At 27.7% G+C, this 21,665-nt stretch overlaps 1 long non-coding RNA gene across 1 annotated transcript; it reads right to left on the bottom strand.

Moving 5' to 3' along the window:
• Positions 1-735: 735 nt before the first annotated feature.
• On the bottom strand, positions 736-1,617 carry LOC111622794. The gene is made up of 3 exons (XR_002756338.1): positions 1,309-1,617; positions 931-1,148; positions 736-853 (listed from the first exon to the last, which is right to left on the bottom strand). It is a non-coding gene; the product is annotated as an uncharacterized LOC111622794 (long non-coding RNA).
• Positions 1,618-21,665: the final 20,048 nt, after the last annotated feature.

The raw sequence follows: 21,665 nt of genomic DNA on the forward strand, positions 1-21,665 counted from the left end.
ACAGAAAGACGTTTAAATTCAGGTGAAAAATGAAAATAGGACATCTACTCTATCGATTGGTGTAATGTACTATACATGGCATAATTACAATAATTTAAACTGGTAGCATTGTTTTAGGAAGACCCTGTATATAAAGTTATTTAATTTGTATATAAAATTTATATTTATTGTGACTGTTTAATGTTATTATAAACAATTAATGTCTACGTTATGGTAAAAATAAAAGAAAATTTTCTATAAATTGTATTTAAAAATGTGAATTTGTTTTAAAAATATGTATTACTTCTTAGTTAAATTATAAACAGTAAAGAAAATATTATTAACTTTAATAAAACGTTATTTTAATTGTGAAATATTTAAATGCATTAATATATACAAATATAAGTTATATATTTATAATAATTTTTTAAAATATTTTAAAATATTGTTTTTTAAGAAATATAGGAGTTATTATTATAGTAATTTGAAAATCCTATTTTTAGCTTAATATGTAAAGAACGAAAACTATGTATGCAACTAAATATTAAAATATGATTTTTATTTTAAGATTTTTGTTCAGAAAAATTTTCAATTTTTATCGGAAACATAGAAATTATGAATCGTAATAGGCTACACTGGACGAGTTCTTAAAAAACTTGAATTTCTCGAAATTGTATAAAATCCGTAATCAAAGAGATTCACACAAATTACATTTAAAATTATTTATTTGAAAATTCAGAAAAAAATAGTTTATTTAGGAAATGTACAGAGTTTTTACATGCAAATATGTACATGTCACATGACAGTTGATCAGGAATAGATCTAGTTATCAGAGACCGTTTTCTGATATCTAATTATAGTTCGGAGATTTCATCTGGAAACAAAATGAAATGTTTTAATTCTGTCGATAATGATGAATGAAGTTAAATTCTAATTATAGATGCATTTTACCTTTATTCGCCTAGGATAATACTTTAAGAGCTGTCACCAAACGATCCTTGATCGAAACCGCCAACATCTGATCCTAAGGTGTCGAGAGATGCATCATCTATGTCACCACCTTCACCTCCTTCACCTCCAAAATTTCCGAAGTCTCCTGTTCCAAAACCTCCGAAGTCTCCTTGTGCATAAGTGGATGCTACAAGGAGCATCATAGCAAAGAAAAATACCTAGAAGTAAAATAAATATTGTCATGTAACTGTAATTACGAATTTAGCCATTGAATTTAAACGTATATATTACGAATCAACAATTTACATTGAGATAAAATAATCTATTATAGTATATAAAATTAAATATAAAAATATATTATTATTATTATATACTTACCCAGGATTTCATTTTTAGTCGAGTAGGTAGTTAGAACTTTACTGTACGAGAGAGTTGGTTGTTGTGATGCATAACAAGAGACAGGCCTTCTATTTATATGATTTAACTTCCCGTCTCAGCTGACCTAATAAAACTAGTCGTAACTGGATTGGTTGGCAAGTAAGTGGGAAAAAGTAAGTCAAAATCAAATTTGGATACGGGGGTGATTCTTCGTCATTTCCACTAGAATTGATAATATCTAAAAGTGAATAATAAATTTGATAGGTCATTACCTCAAGTTCATACTAATATATTCATAGAGGAAAGGAACAATAACCCAAACGGAGGTTATTGTTCCTATATTGTTTTAAAAATTAATTTACATAATTAGCACTATACGAAGTGTATAATTTCACTTTCAGATGGAATTTCTGCTCGAGGTATATTATTTCACCACTTTTTTCTTCCATTTTAAATTGATGAAAATATTATTTTAGAAGAATAATATTAAAAGAATTATATAATTTTTTTTTAAATTTTCATCTTTGTTTTATAATTAGTTTTTTTTTTTTTATATTTTCTTTTAAACATGTGGAGGATTTAACTGAATTTATTTTTAGGACGAAATAAGTAAATTCCATTTTTTAGACTTTAAAATTTCTTAACTTTTTTAACTGAATTTTTAAACATNTAGACCAGGCTATAAATTATGTTATAAATTTCAAAACTTTTATACCAACTACAGTTCCTCTAATTAAAAAAAAAATTCGACTTTAATGCTTGTTTCGTCTTTCTACAGCAAAATTTTAGTTTTAAATAACTATAATTCGTTATATAACCTGTTACCAAGGCTGGATTTAGACTTGTTATGGTCCTAAGCTATAAAATATAACAGGTCCCTTTATTTAATATATGTAAAAATATCAGGCCCTAAGCTATAGACTCATAACGCGAGGCCCTAGCTACAGTTTAGTTTGTGTGCAAATCCGTCTCTCTCTGTTAATTTTACGAGTTTTTTTTTAATTTTATTATTTATTTTGTCAAATTTACTTTAAATGATAAACGAAGAATTTTACACCAATATTCAAATACCAAATTTAATTAATCATCATTAAAAATAGCTTCATAATAAAACAATTTATTTAGGTTATTAGACTATACACGCTTAGTTAGGTTACATTATTATATATTTTTGAATGCGGTGGGCTATTATCTGGTCGTTTATAAAAAAATTTCAGTAGCAAGTATTATATTTAGACGTCTTAATATATCTGGTCACACTTCCTGAAGTAATGTATATTAATTCGACTAAAGTTCACATGTAATTATAAAAACTATTATATAATAATTAGAATATTTTTAAATTATTCATTTTTTGAGTAATTTATATTTTAAATAAAGACTCAAACTGTAGTCTTATTTAAATACAGTATAATAAATGTGAAGTTTTCAGAAGAAGTTTTATAGTTTAAAAGTTTAAAATCATATAATTATTTACATAATGTATAAATTAATGTATAAATTTAAGTTTTTCTCTGATAATTCAATGAATAAACTTTATTTTATATTCCAAAATCGCAACAACGATGCGGAAGAACGAAATCAATCATTAAGCGCTCTAATGTTCGTAATATGTGTTTTAATTTGATCTAAACTAATTCTAAATTATATAATTAGATAAAATTAAAACTAAATTAACTTTTTATATCAATTTACGTTGTAAAACATGTGATAGTGTTAGGAGGGATTGTCCCGTAACGAGGAAACATTCGTTTTCATGTGAAAGAAAAAGTTTGCTTGCCCAGATTATAGCTCACGTTACTGTTAAGTGCAGTAAGATGAAAATAGAACGTTGAATTAATTGGGTGAAATTTCCTGGTACATACCGCAACTGTTATAAGATAATACTAATTTTGTTTGAGAAATGCCCTAACTTTTTTTTTTTCAATCGGTCGTTTAGGTGAGATTAACAAATAGGGCTATTCTGTCACCAGTTAAATGTTATGTGGTCGTTGTTATTTTACACTCTTTTCTTCTGTAGTTACTCTATATATAAATACAATAACAAAGGTGATATAAATATAACTATATTAAGTAGATTATAAATCTGTAGATATAGATATATTTTGAAATTAAGTGTAGTACAGTATAAGTAACTTATTTTTTAATTAAAAATTTAATTAAATTTTATTTAATATTTAATATAAAAAATTAATTCAATTTTATTTAATATTTAATATAAAATATTAATTCAATTTAAGATTTAATTATATTTTCAAAATTTATACTTTGATATATTATTAATTTATACACGTATAAATTGTCGGGGGATAAAAGAGGTTGTTTTTGAATGAATTATGAATAAGGAATTAAAAGTTATTCTTCGTAATTAATAAAAATGTTAAAAGTTTTGAGAATATAATTAATAATAAATTGTATAATTGTACATTTGTTATTTTTACCATACGCTGAAGTTAATGACTTTAATATTTCCTATCGAAGTGATAAATTTTAAGTGGTATCTTTATGTAGATGAGTACAGTATTATTCATTTAATATTCAGATATACTCAAAATATAATAAATTTTCCGTGAATGGGACTGAATTTAAAACCTTATTAAGATCGATAATAAAATAAATTAAAAGCCCATAATATTCTAAAACATAAAAATGATTCTATTGACACATAAGATTTAATACTGTGACATCAATCTTGTTTTTAGCTTTTACTCAACAATTTTAAGAATAATTTATTGTTTTAAAATTTGGTATATATTTGTCTATTTGCTATATTTTATGGCATATAAGACTCATCCACATTTCATCACAGAATATTTAGGAAAAAGTATTTAGTGTATTTAATTGTAGTTTACTAAGGACGTTTTGAGAGAACACAACTTCATATTTAAGTCACAGGACAATTTTTGAGCCCTTTTTTTTGGAAAAAGTTGCGTTTTATATGCAGTATATTACGGTAATTGCTTATTGAATCTTTATTAGTCGTATGATTATTTGTTAATAAAACTTTATAACATAAAAACCAAATAAAGTTTGTTATCGTTTTATTATAAGAGTAAAATATATTTAAAAAAAATATATTTCTGATATAGATTTAAACAATATTAATTAGTCACGGAAGTTAAAACAGGGACAACTAAAATTGAACGAAAGTTTTCTTCGCTTTGTGATTCATAATTAATTCAGGTTACTATTGTGCTTGTTTACTTCATTGTTTCTTTAAGTAGCATTATGTAATTATGTACACAAAGGGTTATGGTAATGGTAAGTACATCAAAATTGCAATAGGTAACTATGCTATTAAAATGGACCTAAAATTTTAAGTATTTTTCAACAAAAAATAAGGTAAACTTCTTATCTAGGATTATACAGAAATATATTTAAATTCTGTAAATTCTAAAACAAAGTATATTATTATAATTTCCAAAGAATGAGGAAACAGAAATATTGTGCATGTTTAATGATCCAAATTACGTTTTAGATTCACGTTGGATTCTTTCTGGCTGGGTGAAAAGGAACGTAGTAAATACATAAACAAAACTTTTAGATTATATTTCTTATCTTGTAAAATCTGAAATTTGATTGGTTATGTAAGATTATATAAAGTAGATTTTATTGGAGACGAATCTCGAAAGATTTTATCAAATGTTCTAATGCACGTGTTTGACACTTCGATTATTCGTTATGAATATTAAGAACCAAAGAGAGGAATTCAAAGAATTCTTTAACATTTTTAAAAATTATTTAATATTAAAAATCTGAATTTTGATTATATGTTAAGTAATGAGCATAATGGACATGACATGTATAGACAGGACGTTGCCCTTTATTAAAAACATTCATTCAATTTTTGAGGCTAAACAGAGTTATCTTCTATTTTTCTTACTACTTGAATATATAGGTCAATAATAATATAAATAAAAAATGATAAGTATAAATATTAGCCTATATAATCATTAGTTAATCCAGAAACTAAAGTAAGCAGTTGTTAATTTCAGTATAGTCTAAGCTAAGATTGAGACTGAATGATTTGAATGATTCAAAGGTGGATAAAAGTAAATAAGAATTTTATAACCATCCATTTACCTTAGAAGGGAAAGTTTAGGGAAAAAAATAGAACAAAATTTTGGAAAGAGGTCAGTGAGCAGGTGTCATTGACCGTTCTTCTAGAGACGACAAATTGCCCACCCTCTAGCGCTTGTTACGATCTGTCATTCTTAAACTAATAATTTTACGGAAGAGACTTTTTAAAATTTAAATCAATGTCTTTATATCATTTCTCCTCACAATTTTTATTTTAAAACAATAATTCAAGACTTAAATAGGAAAGAACGGTAAATTCCTAGTATATGAAATGAATAACCTAACTTATACTTTCCTAATACTTAAAACTAGTTACAGTATATAAAAAATAAAAATAATAGAAGCATATAGATGATTTTATCCTTGGCCTCTAGCTATCTCCATCTACAGAAACAGATACTCGAAGCATGAATAAAAATAATTCAATTATCAAAAAAATGTTCCTCTTAGAGTCTTATTTTTCCTCATTTTAATGATAAATGTTAAGAGGCGAATACAAATATTCGGAAGGAAAATTCAAATTAAAAAAACAAATATATATATTTAAAAGTATTTTTAAAGGATAAGTTTATAAGTCTCAAAATTAAATTCTTGAACTGGACAATGACTGAACAAAAATTTCTATCGTATTTTTTATATTTTATTTTTAATTATTTACAAAAATGATTAGAATTAAGAATGAATTATAGAAAAAAATAATGTATTTTGAAATATTATACATTTAGAATTATCTAATTGACTTTTATACGAACATTTAAAGTTTACTTCAATTGATAAAATATAATAGCAATGTATATGATGTTTATTAAAGCATAGCTATTAGGTAAGTTATTTTTATTATTAATATTACTATATATTATATAATATTATGTTAATATAAGTTATTATCTAATATATTAATTAATAAAATGTAATAAGTTATTTCAACTGTAATTAGTTTGTAATATTTATTATTCGTTTATTAAAGATATTAATTTATTAAAAATTATTTATAAAATGTTACTAATAAATGTTTATGAATACTTGTCATTTTTCGCTTAAAACCTATTTACTGTTTAGATATTGGGAGGATCAGAGCCGAATTTGTAAATAAGTTGAACAAGCTACAGCGTAGGGCCTCGCGTTATGAATCTATAGCTTAGGGTCTCACATTTTTATATGTACTTAGTGGAGGGAAAGAGCTTGTTAGGGACAAAAATCTAAATGTAGCCCTGATTTTAAGGCATTAATATGTACTGTACGAATACCAAATAACTTCACATGCCCAACTATAAAGATAGTTTGCATTCATTTCTATACATTGAATCAATATCAATATATATTTATATAACAATATCTCATATTTTTAAAACTTCTCTATTCTTTTTGCGTTAAGTTATTTTGTAAATCTATAGGTCCAATGATTAATAATTTATAATTTACATTTTCGAAAGTAATATCAGCTAGCTTCTAAAATGTAGAATAGGGATGAGTAAAAAAAAACTTTTAGGATGGAGTGTTTAAAATAATAATAATAAATTGAAAATAACTATAAAATTCTAAGTTGCTTCTTATTTAATAATAAAACTCTAATCATTAAAATTATTGTAATAAACCTTTTAAATAAGTTTTGCATAATAACTTTTTACTCAATAAATGTGTTTTCAAGTGAAGAGGAGTAGATCTAAAGACCTCACATAATATTTTGTAATATCTTTCTTGACATTATGAAAGCAGAAGCTCTCAAATTATAAGAGAGGTTGGCGAAACTAAAAATAGGTTTGTAGTTTATATTAAATTGGAAAGTTAACAAGCAATTAATTGAAAGTGGTTAGTTCAGAACGAATGAGTTCGGACAATATCCAATTACTGTCAATTTTGCAAGAGTAATTCAATATTAAATGTAACTGTTTCTGGGATTCATAGCGCTTAATGTTATATTTGAGAAATTTTAAATACCTTTGACATATTTTCCTATCTTAAATAATAATGTTAACATGTTGGAGTTGAGGACATGACGATTGTATTTAAATTATGACTCTCTTATTAAAATTCTTCTAAGAGTATTTTAGTCTGATTTTGGAAAATCAGAAATTTAGGTCTTCATTTTGAGGTTGTTTTACATTTATTTTAACTATTATTTTTATCAGGAAGTTAATTACAAACGAAGTTGGTTCGCTTTTTAAAATTGCTTCATTTAATCCGAATGAATTTATCCGAACATCAGAAACTAAAAACTTAATTTATAAGTAGAAAAAAAGACGAATCTCGAAAGATTTTATCAAATGTTCTAATGCACGTGTTTGACACTTCGATTATTCGTTATGAATATTAAGAACCAAAGAGAGGAATTCAAAGAATTCTTTAACATTTTTAAAAATTATTTAATATTAAAAATCTGAATTTTGATTATATGTTAAGTAATGAGCATAATGGACATGACATGTATAGACAGGACGTTGCCCTTTATTAAAAACATTCATTCAATTTTTGAGGCTAAACAGAGTTATCTTCTATTTTTCTTACTACTTGAATATATAGGTCAATAATAATATAANTTATTAATAAAAATTTATTTATTAAAAATTATAAAATAAATATTATTTGATTTGTTTAAGGTTCTTTCTTAGTATCCGTAATGTCAAAATGCGAATTCTAAACTTACATTTAATTATTTTTTTTAATTCTTGATCTAAAACTTGATTTTTAATGTGAAAAATTCCTTAAAAAATCCAATTATAAATCTAATAGCTCTATAATCAGGGACGGAGCTGGACAGTAAGCAACGTAGGCGTTGTATCGGATCGCTTTACGCAATACAGCATCGTTTTAAGTATTAAAAAAATGAAGAAAAGCTAATAAAAATATAAACGCAACGAAAACATTTTTACTTTCTCAACTATTATATACAGTATAACAGAGGGAAAGTATGGCGACCGGTCAAAAAATTATCCCCCAAGATTTTTACATTTTTAGACTCAGGGGACCTTGAAACGTCGAGAAATGTAAAAAATGGTGGTTTTTTTTTGTATTATGGATGTTAATGTATGTGGAGGAACGATTTTGTCCACCCACTTTGAAGCTTATTGACTTCTGTACCTTTTGCCGAAAATATCTGTAATTTTGCAGAGAGGCCTGTATATTAGAGGATATTGTATATTGATGCTATTAAATTTCGGCGGCTAAAGGTCAAAGGGATGGAAAGATAGAAGGTCACTTGTCGTATCTCGAGTAGGATCGGACTTAATGAAGATTTTACTCGTTATTAGCATTTACAATGTTTTTTTTTTTTTTATAAAACCCATCCATATCCTCAAAATTAAGCTTTTTGCTATTTTATAATAATTAATAATATAAAAAATTTTTAAACTAAGATCTCATAACGGATGCACCCAGCCAAACTTTAGCATTACGCCACGCGCAATTTTAAAGTTTGGATGGAAAAGTTAAGCAACTCGTTGCTGAATTTTTTAAAGGAGATTTACAAATATTGCTTTAATATATAACTTCTACATTATTTATTTTTATATGAAAAACTCATAAATTATTAACAACAGTTATTTATACAAACTTGAAAATCGAAATTAATTAAGGTTCAACTATTGTAATTATAACGTTAAATAATTTTTATTAATTAAATAACTTATTAAATATTATAAAANTATTAAATATTAAAACTTTAAATAATTATAACTTAATAAACAATGTTATTATTTATTATTTAAGGTTTTTAATCAATTAAAGATTTGTTTTTAGATTAAATTTGAAATTGCAGAATTATTTTTTGAAAAAATAATAAATAAATAAACTGCAGAAAGTCACTCGGAAATTTGTATCGAGGAGTAGCACTGAACCTTTATATATTACAACATTTAAAATGTAAGCTACGGTGTTCTACAGTATCTAGGATTAAACTTGTTGAAATATAGGACTAGATTTATTAAGATAAATTCAAAACAATAAATTCTAAAATTTCAGGGAAAATGTTACTTCCGACTATTTATTTTTGACAGTAAAAACTTGTCTTGATAGAAAAATGTACTTGTTAGCTATATCGTATAATACTAATTCAGATAATACGACATATATATACCGTATTATCTGAATTAGTATTATACGATATAGCTAACAAGTACAGTACATTTATAGCTAACAAGCTATACATATATATATATATATATATATATATATACTGTATATACAGTGTTTTCATCTTTGACTCTGTCCTGTAGGCACTAAAAGAGCCTTTTTACGTGCCAATTATGGATTTAACCAGGTTTACAATAGGGTCAACCGAGTGGCGAGGGATGGGGCTCGACATATTCGAGATAGTCCACCCATTAAAATTTTTCGGGGTCTCACGCTCGAATCCGATCTAGGGTCCTCTGCGATTGTATTGATGGAGTAAGGTAACGCAACACACGGACGATCTGCCAGGAGGAATGCCTCACGGAAGTACTTTCTATGGGAAACTCACCTATTTAGATGTTAGACATGTATAGAAAAACCCGAAAACTTCACATGGTCAACCCGTGACTAATTAATACTGATCAGTGGTTTTATTCATTCGGCCACTGGTGGGCAGAGTTCACCAGACGGGTAGGCGGACGCCTTAACCGTCTCGATCATCCGGCCATCAACTGTAAATAAGATTTTCGTTTCGAATTTTTAAAATTAGGATTATTTTAAAACTATTTAAAATATACATTATAAGTAAGTTATTTTCTGTTAAAAATAAATATATATTGTTTTAACATTAAATCAAGTTTAACTCAAAATTGATTTATTTTATAATTCAAAAATTTATTAACGAATTTGAAATGCAAATTATATTTTTAATTTTTACTGAACCGTAAATCGGTTATATTGTTGAATAATGTTTATGCTTTGATCTATGCTCTATTAAAAATAAGTAAACTTTCTTTGTTATTACAGTATTATTATTTAATTAATAATTATTTTATATTTATTATTTAGTTTTATAATAATAATAATTTCTGTTAAATGATGTTATAAAATACATTGTCCTAAAAATATTAAAATTCATTCCAATGAACATCTAAATGTATATCGTGATAATAATCACAATAATTACTGTTTTCTTTGAAACGGAATTCAAGCTAAGTGTGCTCATGAAGTAAATTCGATGCGTCAATAAAAATGGGTCATACTTATTGATTGAGAGGGGAAAAATAGTTATTTCTTTAATTTAACATTATTCGAAATTTTTATATATATATTTATTTATTTTAAATAAATATTATTAAAATAGGAATTATTTTTCACTTTTGTTAATATCTAACTTAATTTTACTGATATAAAAAATTTCCTGAAAGTGAATAAAAGGTTTTATATCAGCAAAATTAAATTAGATATTAATACAAGTGAAAAAATAATATATTTAATTCCTATTTTAAAAATATTTATAAAAATATATATGAGGTAATAATTATTTTGCTCGAAAAATAAATTTATAAAAACAAAAGTTACTGTTAATTTTAATTAGATAAATTATTTTTTTCTTTAATGCAGTCATTACTAAAAAAAATTTTGGATTATTTGAGTTTATTATTATTACATCAGATGTTTCATGGTTTATATATTTTTCTAGATATTTATAAATCGATACGTCATTATATTACCTTATCATGAAATATATTTATCAATGCTCCAGATTTTCCTACATTATTCTCACAGTTACAGCTTTCGATTATTCAAACATTTTACTGTAATATAACTTCTTATTAATAAAATGTATATATATTATACATATTTAATTATAAAATTATACATATTAAATTATAAAATAAAATTAAAACTAAAAAAAGTTTTTTTTTTTACAAATTGTAAAAGTTGTAGCTTTTATAAATAAATATTTAAAATTTTGGAAATGAGTTTTAACAAGAATTTCTTCTCTTTACTGTTTTCTTGGTTTGGTTTTACTGAAGAATTGTGAGATATATCCAGTGCGAGGGTGGCCCCGAAAATAAAGCAATTAAATATTATAATTTATAAATAATTCTACAGCTTTAAATGGTATTAATTTATAATGCCGTAAAAAATTAGGTAGAGGGGGTCCAAATCTTATGTGTCTAAGTGCCTCGGAAGATATTAAACCGCCACTGTACAGTACATATTCTATGCGATAAACAAAAGGATAATATTTATATTTGAAAAAAATAAATTTATCTTTAACCAAAATACATTAATATTGTGGAATTCTTCCGTGAAGATATGAACTTAAATAAAAGTTCGAATGATGTCAATTTGCAAATATTTTCATTTTATTTATATTATAAATTACAGTTTAAAGAAATAAAAATATTTATATTTTTCGAAATTATTTTCTGGTCTTAAAATTTAGGCTATAATTTAGATATGAAACAATATCTCTTAAATATATATAAGAATATATGTAGTGTATATATTATTTAATGTTAGATAGTTATATAGATATAATTAATAAATTATTAATAACTTTAATTAAATGCAGAAATCATCCCATTTATATTTTCATATAATTTTTATATATAAACAAAAATTCTATTATTATTAATCAGTTTAAATTCTGTTTTAAAGTTACCTAAATAATTTTAAGAACTTATAATATTAAAAACAAACGCAATCATTTATATTTTAAAATTTTATTTTTAACTTAAACAATTTATTATTTTATAGTAGTTTAAAACCTTTTAATGTTAGAAATGAATCAATAATGCTACGACAAAATCCAAATTTAAACAATTGAGGAAAAACCAGGATTAAACTCTAAACATAGGCACCAGGTACCGAATAATCGTACCGTCGTTATCGTTAAATATAATATCAGGAAGAAAATCAAGTAAAATAATCAATTTTCTTGATATTACTTTATTACAATATGCAAAATATTTTAGAATTTAATATCGAACAAGGCAGAAAAATTGATTCTAATTCATAATAATTGTTATAAGCGAAGCTGGATTTGCATATAAACTTAACTAAACTGCAGCTTAGGGTCTAGCATTCAGTCTATAGTTTAAGACATCACATTTTTACATACATTATTATTTAATGAAGGGGAGAATCTGTTATATGTTACAGGTTAGGGCCATAACAAGTGTAGCCCTTTGATAAGTATTTACTGTGAATAAGATTCGATCATTTTTCTGTTTTCTTCCGTTAATATTACATATATACATATTTACATACATATATACATATTTTTAATTTTCTCTGTACTAGAAAGTATAAAAGAATGATATAAGACGTCTTTGCATTTTTTTAGTCTATAGGAAACAAAAATGAGAAACGATAACTTGCTAATTTTGCTAAAAATGAGAAACGATTGCTAATTTTTGAATTTTTTATTTTTATTTATTTATTTTGTATTTTCGAATTATTTTTGATAAAATACTGACAACAACGAATCTCGTACCATGCTTAAAATAGTCTAAATAAATATATATCATTTTAAAATTATATAATTCCAATTAAACATTATTAAGTTTTTAAAATAATTTTGAACTATTTACTTTATTTATAGTTACAGGAAAATATTAATTTAAAAAATTATTTTTCATGTATTACAACAGCTTTTTTTGTTTTTTTTAAATACGCCTACTTAAATTTATTGTTACATTTTTTAAAATTTATTATAACAAATCTATTTTTAACTAGATAAATAACGATTTACATATTTGAAAAATTAAATTTGTTATAATGAATTATTATTTAATTAATTTCAAGAATGTTTTTCTTCGTGGCTTAATTTAATGAACAAATAGTATAATATTCATGCACATAGCAAATATAAACTCATAAACTGTAATCGAAGTCAAAGCATTGTGTACAGTATGCCGTATAATGTATGTTACAATGTTTAATTTAAATTTGTATTCATTAACATTATAACAGTCTTCGTATCACGTATTTCAAGCGCTCTGAATAAACCTATAGAGTACACCCATCCACGTGAGTGTACCTGACATGCGGACAGACGGGTCTACAGAAGCTTAAGTCTTGCCAATTGACACAAAATTGTTAAAATTTATTTGTTGTAACTTCTAATCGTTGCTAAAAAAACATTTATGATGGCAAATGCAGTTTATAGAATCATCTACAATATTGCATGTGTTTTGCACATGTTAATGCATGTTTTCAATTTTTGAGTTAGCTTTCTTTGGATTCTTTTGCATCCACCGTTGCATCTGTATACTGGATGGTTCATTTTAATCAATCAATTGAAATAACTCGAAAAATACGCAAACTACAAAAATGAAATAAAATAAAAGAAATCATTGAACAAAAAATGTCAAGATGGGACTCGCGGTTTCATCATAGATAAGAGCTGCTATAGGTGAAAAAATATTGAATCATTCTTTTTTTTCAAATAATGAACTGATACAAAAATTAGTTTCATAGTGTGCTAAAGCCACCAAGCTTGTGGTAAAGAGATGTTGATCTTAATTCCACCAAATAATAATAGTCTCCTAATGATTTTTAAACATTTTTCTTCCTTTTTTTTCAATGAACCTCACAGATATCCAAATATTCACGCATGCATTTCATAAAACTTCGAACGTTCATAACTCCTGATAAGTTCATTTTTCAAAAAAGTTTTAGATGCAATAAAAAACTGATGTTCCTATTTAAAAGAATGAAGTCAAAGCCGTTTATCACTGACTGTATGCACTATCTACGATAAAACTGATACGTCTTGTGGCCCCTATGAAATCTAACATTCTTGGTTCATTTTTTTGGAATGCGTATTTTTCGAGTTATTTCAGTTTTGATTGAAATGGACTACCCTTTATACTATTCCGCGGATTAAACGAATGAAAACTATATTCGAAGTCAAAGCTTATATGTCTCGTATACTGATAAACATGGAAAAAGAACGATTGTGTAAAATATGCCGTATAATGTATGTTACAATGTTTAATTTAATGCTATATGACTTTTCGTTTCATTTGCTTGAATGATTTTCTGTTACACTCAATGGAAAGATAATTGTCATCGTCATAATCTTAAGAAGCGCATGGTAAGTAGTCCTACTCCTTGAATCCTGAAAGTTTATTACTGCATTAATGTTCGTCTTGTGTTTAACATGTACATTTAAAAAAATTACATGTACAGTCGACCCCCCTATAATTACGGTCCCTATAATTACGATTCCTATAAAACTACGAAAAAATACACATATTTTGGAAATGTTGAGTCGGATTAGTGTAGAATCGATTAATTTTATGAAAGAAAACCTTTCAATCAGCCGTAGTCCGTAAACTTGACACGTGTCGGGCTGTGATTGGAACGACTTGTAAGAAATCGGATTCCTAATAAATTGGAACGTATCTATATCNAATCGATTAATTTTATGAAAGAAAACCTTTCAATCAGCCGTAGTCCGTAAACTTGACACGTGTCGGGCTGTGATTGGAACGACTTGTAAGAAATCGGATTCCTAATAAATTGGAACGTATCTATATCTTATAGGGGGTCGACTGTAATAAAACTGAATTTCCTTGAAAAAAAAAGATATTTTCGTATTTGTATAAATTATACTGAATTTTTCCTCTCGATTTTAATGCTATCTGCTTATAACTGTACTTTTAAAGCACGTATTTTTATTCATTTATAAGATAACTGAACTTATAATTGTGTAATTTATATATTCATAACTCTCTTGAATATTTACATTAATTGAAACAAAAACAATATTTAAAAAAATTTAAATACAGTACTAAAATTCTTCTTTAAAGGGATTTATTTTCATACTTTAAATAAATGTTTGAGGTTTGTTATGTTTTATTTGTTTTATTTACACTTCATAGTAAATAAAACATTTTCTCGCCACAATTAATATCGTAATTCAAAGATTAAAATCTGTAAATTACAATGTTTTAGAACTTTTAATAATTATTATTTCAATAGAAATGAAGCTAATTGTATTACAAGTACAGTATATCATAAAATAAATCAAGCCACATTATTTGAAAAAATAAAATGTATTTACACGTTGTAATTAAGGGACCGTCCGTTAGTTACGTGTACAATTTTTTAGCCATTTTTGGCTCCCCTCTCTTTCTTTTGTGTACAATGATGTACTTTTAGCAATACCCCTCCTCTTTTATTACATATACAATAGTTCACGGACCCCTGACATTGAAGAAATGACTTTAATAAGTTCTGCAAATATACATATGACTAGTAAATAAGCTTATAAGAACAAATTGGCATGCCACTAATAATACAAAATAGCCCATGTACGCAAAGCCGCGACCCTTCCTCCCTTTCGTATAGAACAGAAAAAAATACTGATCATGTGATGTAAATGACATTGCTAGCGGTGCAATTTAAAAGTAAACGAAGGCTATTTGTAGTCATTTGACTGAAAGTACAAAAATTATAAAGAAGACATATAATGTGAAAATGACTAGACGAATAGCAAATCTCTTCGGTTATTTATTTATTTCGAGTATTGTTTTTATCTTATCTAATACCATCTTCTTAATAAATGAGGGAATCAAATCACATTGAAACAATCGTATGTTTGGCATATAAGTTAGTATATAATCTTTGTTCATACAATTTAAATAGATAAAATCAAACTTTTCTTGTTTAGGCTAAGTTATTTTTTATTACATGTAAACGATTTAATTTTTATTTAAGAATGTAAAAATATGATGGTTAATTTTTTATAGATTCAAGCATATTCAAGTAATATAATGCAAGCATCATCTGTCAATGAATACTTAAAAAATTTACAATACTAAACCTAAGCCTGTACAGAGATGTTACATCATCTTCTGTACCGAAGGTGACATCTGATGAGACAAATAATTATCTCTTTCTGTCGTAGAACTAACGAGAATTCCTGTCTCTGCAGCGCAAATACAGTATATTACAATGACCATGGGCGTCTTCAAAAAAATTTCCCAGGAGGTAAAGTTTGAAGACAAATACTTATATCAATAAATTTTTATGTAATTATGTCATTTTTGTTGTTTTTCACAGATTATAGAATACAGTATTGTATTAATACAGTACAAAAAGACAGACAAAGTGTTCTATGGTTGAAAGTACAAAGTTGCGTATCTTAATCACTTATACGATTACAATTTGTGGATGTTTTTACTTTATTTCAAGGGGCAAGTGTCTCGCTTTTTCCCTCTATGCACGGCCACAACATTGATTACATATTTTGTAAGATCAATGTACCTTTTTTGTGACACTCTTCTACATTTTACTTCTGAAACACTATAATACATTATATAGGTTTGAAGAGAGAATATAAATAAATTTCAAAGTATCAATTTGAACAGTAGCAATATATACGAGGTCTGTTCAAAAAACAAAATGTACTTTATGTAGAAGTTACATGTCTGGGTCCCTTCAAAGTACTCTCCTTCCCAACGCATACACATCCCAACGGTGTTTCCACTTGTCGAAACAGTCCTAGTACGCTTCTTTTGTAATGTCTTTCAGCGCCTTCGTCGCATTTGCCTTAATCTCGGGAATCGTCTCAAATCTTCTTCCTTTCAAGGGTCTTTTAAGTTTAGGGAACAAGAAAACTCACAAGGAGAAAGGTGAGGTGAGTAGGGGGTGAGGAAGAATAGTGATTAAGTGTTCAGCCAAAAACTCACGAGTTCTGAGGGCTGAATGAGCTGGAGCATTGTCGTGATGGAGAAACCAATCGCCACTCCTCCACATTTCTGGCCTTTTGCGACGGATGGTGTCCCTCAGACGTTTCAGAACTTCAACGTAGTAAGTCTGGTTCACTGTGGAGCCTTGAGGGAGGTACTTGTGGTGAACAACACCATGACATTGGATCGAACTTGGCGAGCTTTTTTGGGTCTGGGGACGTTTCACCCACCCAATGGTTGAGCATAGCAAATGTTTCAGTCGCAGATTTTCCAAGTTTAACACAAAATTTCACAGCAAGTCCTTGCTCCTTCAGGTCATTCATTCTGAAATCTGACAAACGAAAAAATCGCACTTCACTAAAAACTGCGTAGCTAATCGACAAATAAATATATCTGTAATCAGAAAACGGCTTTATCACCAGACGATCTGTACAAACCTAGCGACACCGAGCTGATTCCCCTGGAACAAACTGGAGCCGCGCAATTCAAACCGTCCGCGTATTTTTTGAACAGACTTCGTATTATATAACAAACCATTTATAGAATAATTTCATTGTATAACAGCCAGCATCAGTTTAATAATGATACAAAAATTAATTATTAAAAACTACCTAAGAGATTATAATTTATCATAGTGTGGTAGCGCTCTATATTAAAGCTGTCACAACGTTTAATGTTAAAGTACCAACTTTGACTCTTAATATCTCCACAACCAATGAACCGATTTGGATGAAATTTAAAATATTTAGTATCCATAATGAGTACTATAGACATCTTAAATTTTGAATAAATTCATTGAATCGTTTTGAATTTATGCAATCAGCATTTTGTCGCCTAGATTTACAACGAGAGAGAATAGTGATACTAGGCTACCGAACAATCTAGGAGTCTGCATATGTGTCGGTTAGCTCGTCAGGAGCTAACCGACTCCTATTTGGCATTTTGCAGGTTTTATTTAAAAATATTGAGTATTTGTAAAATAATAGCCCATTTTTTAAATTTTAACATGATTGATCAATCAGCCATCATGTGACATGACGTAGTGCGGGTTATTGTCACGTGAAAATAGAATTATCGTGTAATCTCATAATTATCACGTGGCTTGCGATTGCGATTACTTTTAATCTATTAATTAAGACAAGCCTAATGATTAAAAATAGTATATATTCCAATACATGATCGGAATTTTTAAACTTACCTATATTTTATACAATACGCCAGGGGTGGCGAAACTATGGCACGCGTATCCAAAGTGGCACGTAATGTATCATACTATTCAGATTTATCATCTTTTTTTCAATCATACTTTCGGTTTATCACCCGATCATAGTTTTTTTTTCAGTCGGCTTTTAATTCGTTTCATTTATTTAAATATCGTTATTTGAAATCTAAAACTTTGACACGCATAAACATTTTCAAAGGTTAGTATGATTACTATATGGCACGCGAGCTCAAGAAGGTTCGCCATTTCGGCCATAACTTTGTTAAATATGTCACTAACTGATGATATCAGTTAGAGTGCCTAATGTTTAATAAAATAAATTATCCAAACACAAAATCTGATAAACTATTAGTATGAGCTTGTTATGAAACATTGTAATTACAGACACTTGTTGAGAAAAAACAAAAATTACAGCAGAATAAAAAGTAAATATGAAATATTACAAATTATCAGTACATTATTATTGGTATTTTTGGTAATATTTATTGGTTATTTAATAAGATTCAAATTTTACCTATGCTTGTAACAGTCATTTCGTCAATTTTACATTTTAGTGAAATGCTATCAAATGTGAATTCACCAATTAAGAATATACATTTTTGTAGAAACAGTCTTCATATACTGTTTCTGTTTTATTGTTTAATTATTGAAATTAATGAAATACCAGAAATTAGTCATAAAATATTTAATATTTAACATGCTAATATTTTTATATAAATTTATTTAGAAGACATTTTGATCTTTTAAAAAAACTTTAGAACATAGAAAATATTCTAAAAAACCACAGTTTAATGTGGTCTATAAATTCAAAAACTTAACAAAATAACTTTAAATAAAAAATAGATAAATATAAATAAACTATGTAATATGCAATGTATAAACTCTATAATCCGACTTAAAACATGTAAAGTCCATAATACATTTGAAAATTTTCATCATATACAAATATTCAAGTGTAGCAATTACATTGTAGTTAAAATACTGGATTGATGATTGTATACAGAATACTGGATGTAAATCATCTTGAATCGTGGAAATAAACAATTTGAAACTGCAAATACATAAAAAGTTTTTTTAGTGCATTAGTTAGATTAAATGCAAAGCTGCATTAATCAATGTACTGTACTTTTAACAGTGGGTGAAATTTAAAAAACTGTAATGTTTTTCACCTGGTTAATGGGAATCTTCAGGCATGGACAGTTGAAAGTTAATTCAACTTTCAACTGCCCCGCACTGTTAAAGGTGCGTTGATTAATGCAGCTGAGTAATTACAGTGAATAGTTAATCCTTAAAATCTATAAAGTGCTTATCATATCAAAAAGATAGAATAAATCATCATTATTAATAAACTACAAAAACTTCTAAATAACTTTTTTTCTATTCATGTATAAAGTGATGCCTCGTAGTTCGAATGACTCTTAACTTCGAACACTTCGGAGTTCGAACACTAAATTTGAAAAAAAAATTAGCCTCGAAGTTCGAACTACTCACGCATTAAAAAATGCACTCGAAGCGTAAACGCAATCTGTTATGTGGCAACGTCGTCTCTTCCTCTCGCTTTTGCGTTACGCTCGTATGTATTTTGTGCTTTTATCGCTTTATTTTTGGTGTTTTGTTATGTACAGTATTTTGTGTGTTATTTGCCGATTTTTAAGAATTTCTTTGTAATTACTTTTCCGGCTCTGTTATATATATAACAGAAGGAAAAGTATGGCTGTAGGAAATACGATCTGATCTAACGGATTCCGTTCGCCACACAGAACTGGAACAACCAAATATCTTAACACAAAAAACTCTAATCTTCAATCCCACCTTCGGACTCCACTACTTCACCACTCTTCCTCTCTCTACCTTCGTCCTACTTACTCTGACTGTCCCTTTTCCTGCCTTTACTCCCTTCCTTTTTTTATGGCCCTTAGTCTACAGTTTTTATTACCCTTTACTGTATGCAAATGGATTGCACATGGACCGACAAAACCGCAGTTGAAGAAGGACGAGGAAGTACGATATCACTACAATGGTGATTGATCAAAAAATGACTCCTCTAATTTTTTACATTTTTGGACTCGAAACCTTGAAACGTCGAAAAATGCAAAAATGGGGGGTTCTGTATGTATGCAGATAGTAACGCATTAAGCTTTTCCAGGCCCCACGCACTTTTTTATTTTTTAAATATACAGTGAAAACTGCTTAGGCGACCACCTGCATTCGACGGGCACCTGCCAAAACGGGCAAAAATTTCTGGCACGGAATAGTTTATCCATAGAGACTTCGTATAAGTTACCTGTATTAAACGACCACCTGCGTAACGCGACCGCGGGCATCGATTTTTGGTCCGAAACAACATACAGCACCTGTAATAAGCGACCACTTTCGCGAATGTATCTGGTCTAAACTATTGTAAGAACCCATCTCAACAACGTTTCCACCTCTTAATATAATGAATTAGTTTAAACTCTCGTTCGAACCTATCCCGGGCACATCTCCCACCCTTGAAATTAGGTGCAGGTGTTAATAAATTAGTCTAGCAACAAAGCAAATTCATCTCAGTTTGTTGGAAAATGTCCGAAATGCAAAGCGCTGTCGTTAGAAAATCGTATTGAAGTTATCACAACAGAAATTAGCGGCGAAGTTTAACTGTGGGAAAATTTATTTTACCCTAGACCTACAGTATTTTCCTTGGGGTGTAAAATATTGTAAATGATACAATTAATCGGCTGACCTCATCGTTTGATAAAATCTATTTTTATTTATTTTGAAGCTCATATACAGTACACGTGCGACAAATAGTTTCTGTATCAACCTACCTTATTTCCACCATATTTTTAGAAAAATAATATCCAAGTAATTTTCGCAGGCAAAATTTTCAAAAAACAATAAACGCATTAATGCAAAAATCAGTTTTACTTCCTTTTTCGATTCCGCGATTGTAATGAAATCGTATAATGAGAAAAAATAATAAAATCGTTTTATTATCTAATATGTAATCGAGACGGGTTGATGATAATAATAATAATAATAAGCGCAGAGCCCAAACGGTTAGGAGTTGAAAGTTGAAATTTGGTACACAGATAGCGTACGTCATGAAAATTCATACTAAGAATTGGATTTTGCGAAATTCCCCCCCGGGGGGAGAGAGACAGGATTAAAACTTCTATATACATTATGGATACGAGCCCAAACGGTTAGGAGTTGAAAGTTGAAATTTGGTACACAGATAGGGTACGTCACGAAAACGCACACTAAGAAGGGATTTTTCGAAATTCCCCTCCCCCCGGGGGGAGAAAGACAGGATTAAGTCTTAACACTTCCATTGTTGATGGAAGTTAGGTAACAATGGCGGTGCTAAGTAACAATGGAATTGTTAAGAGAAAGCGACGTGCAATACGCAGATGCAGTTTTTTTCGTTTTTGCGGGAAATCGAACATATTTTTAGACCCATCTAAAAATTC

This window comes from Centruroides sculpturatus, unplaced genomic scaffold (genome assembly GCF_000671375.1).
Source record: "Centruroides sculpturatus isolate CEXI.00-Female unplaced genomic scaffold, Cexi_2.0 scaffold331, whole genome shotgun sequence".
NCBI classification, from domain to species: Eukaryota; Metazoa; Arthropoda; class Arachnida; order Scorpiones; family Buthidae; genus Centruroides; species Centruroides sculpturatus.